Raw genomic sequence first — 3,130 nt, forward strand, 5'->3', positions numbered from 1 at the left:
CACTTGTGGAAGTTCTGGCTCTAATGGGTGCATCCATTCCCTCACCACATTAATACTGTGTGCCAAGGTTTCACTTTTATCTGTGTTCTCACATTATCCAAGCTGAGGTTTGGATTTGGGATCTTACTTTTCTTATGGTCCAGGTACGTTTATTATACTGACCATAATCACTGCATTAGTGGTGTTTTCTCTCTCATACAGGAAGAAAACCTCATGATGATTTCAGTTCAGCCTTCTTCCTGTCTTCTTAACTTTTGCAGCATAGGAATCTCAATAATAACATTGATCTCCTTTAGAAGGTGTTTTCAGATCTATTTCTATAACATTTCTGATAGCAAGTTTTAGGGTATTTATTTTTTTCCTGACTGAGCATTTGACATAGAACAGCTTTATCATTGCCAAGATCCTGCAAGAATCCAGAAGCCCATCATTTGATTGTTTCCTTCTCTATAAAGGCATTTCTGTTGTTTGCAGGTTCTTGCAGCTCCTCTGCTGAATTTCATGAGCCCAAAGGAAAATCCACTGGTCATCCATTGCTCTAGTTAAAATTTGATTAACTGGGGGGAGGGAGGAGAGAGAAGGGGAGATAATCCAGATTTAAAATAAAATAAAATAAAATAAAAAATAAACAAAAAAACCACAACAATACAAACATCGGTCAGTTAGCTTATAAGAGCATATAAGCACGCAACAGAGAAAAGGAAAGGCAGTGCAGCTGTTGATTACAGAGCACAGAGGAGTCAAAATTGGTGCTGACCTGTTCTGCTACTTCCACATCATGGAGGACCTTGTGGAAGAACTGTTCATCAAATGGACTCACACAGCCACCTGGGTGTTCCTGTTTGGTGGCATGAGCTGGATCCACTCAAGGGTGACAGAGCTGGCTCGGTGGAGATCTTGGCAAGGGGCTGATGTAGAATGCATTTCCAGCACTGTAATAGTGATTAGGGAGACATGGACACGTCCTTAAACCAAATCCATGTTTGTTGTGTCTGAATTAGGATATGTTTAGTATTTTTTCTGAATTATTACTTGCATTTGGCAGAATGCACAGAGCTGGAAGAGGGCCCTGTGAGGGTGAAATACAGACAAGTATGAAATTACTCTAAAATATTGCAGAAGCATCTTTGACAACGGTAATATAACTTACTTGGTATTACTCAGAAAAGAGCACTGCATTATTTGAAATTCTATATTATTAAGTTCTTCACCATTATAATTCAGAAATTAAGCTAAAGTGAACTTGAAGCTAAAGGAACCTCAGATCAATACCACTATTATTGAAATTAACCCAAAGGAAATCAATTCCCTCCCAGCTTTTAAACGCATTTAAAAATGTCAAGCTCTGCTCTAGTCTTTATGGGTCCTTTAGCAGTGATACACTGCCAGCAGAACAGGAGAGGCATGCGAGTTTCTGATTTTTTATTACCGGTTTCTGTATTTACCAAAATCTGGGTTTGCTATAAATTGTTTTAGTTACAAGGCACAAGAGGTGGGTAATGTCTTTCAAGAATCTGGCCAGTTGAATAAAATCATGTTGAATAAGAAGCTTGTGCTAGGTTAGGGAAGGTGGTTCAACAGCAGCATGGGTCTGTGGGTATCTCCAGTCTTTCTTGGCTAGAAAAGGATAAATAGCTTTTTTTCTTGGCCTTTTTCTTCAGAAAAGAAGAAAGATAAGTGCAAATGAATGTGGGTAAGCAGATATTTAAATAAATGGTGTTTGTATACATTTTGATATTTTTCTAAATCTGCTTTCCTTCTTTGTTTGTAATGTCTGTTCTGCACATTCTGCTCACAGTGCTCAGAAGGACATTATTAACAGCTGTTGGCTAAATGAAGTTCTGGGATTTGGAAGAGGAAAATATGAATTCTTGCTTAGCTGTCTCTAGGAATTTCCAGCTCAGAAGAGGTAGATTTTAAGGTATATTTTCCATAGTTCATCTCAGGAAAAAAGTGTACTGAAAAAGGATTGGTTCATCTGCCTGCTATTAACCATCAAATCATTTAAAGAGTATTTTCAGTTGATTTTTATGTGACTCTTTTTTACATCTTTCCTGTTTCTGCAGCATTAGTTTCTCTCCTGTTCTTTGACTCTGATGCTAGTCTTATCTTTCTCTCCCTGTGATTATTTAATGACTACTTCCATTTCCATAGCAATCATGTTACTATTGTTTTTATGTCTCTGTGCCCAGGGCTACTGCTGTTTGCCAGCATACTTCATGTTTTCTTTTTTAATTAGTAGCTGAAAACACCACACAGAAAAGCATAAAATGATGTATTGCTATGTTCTGGAGCAGTGGCTGTGGCATAGCTTCGAGGAAGTAGTTTGTAAAGCTATTTAAAAGTTTTAAAGATTTAAATCATTAACATTTAAAAGGGTGATTTATGACCTGGACATTTTTCTTCTGTAATTGTAGCAATTTGAAAGAGAGACTGAGGAAAAGGTAAATGTGTACTTATGATACTTTATCCAGATAGTACGGGCTCTATGTTCTGGTATATGACAGACATTTTTTATTACATGGACATTTATTCTTCTTGTTCTTCTATTTCCTTAAAAAAAAAAAAAAAAAAAAAAAAAAAAAAAAAGCCAGGTCTCTTTCAGCTGACACTGATAGGTTTGACCCCACGATAATAGTTTTTGGGTAAGTACAACTTAAGTCTAGACAACTAAGAACAGTGCAAACTAAGGAAAACCAAAGAAAGGAAGCATCATCCCTTTTAGGTAAAAAAGCACTTAAAAGTCTGTATGAAATAAAATAAATAAAAAATAAAAAACAAACGACAGCAACAACAAAAAACAATAGCAAAGCACTACAAAAAAACAAAGATGAAGTAGTATAATGAAAATGTAACCGAAGAAGTCACTTGTGAAAGAGAGAAAAGGGAAATATCCTGTCAGATCTGCAGCCTCCAGGCTTGCAAATCCATAAACAAGTCCTTGGAAAGAGGAGAGAGAGACAGAGAGACTGTGGGAGGAACACTCTAAAAGAATGCCAACCGAAAATGAAACACCGTACTAGATGCTGTAATATTTCCCATCACAATTGAAGTGAAAGATGCCTTTTTTTTTTTTTTTTCTCACAAGAATGGTGCAGGTGAAGATTAACTTATGGGGAAACACTTAAAA

The sequence above is a fragment of the Cygnus olor genome, chromosome 1 (assembly GCF_009769625.2).
Source record: "Cygnus olor isolate bCygOlo1 chromosome 1, bCygOlo1.pri.v2, whole genome shotgun sequence".
NCBI lineage: Eukaryota > Metazoa > Chordata > Aves > Anseriformes > Anatidae > Cygnus > Cygnus olor.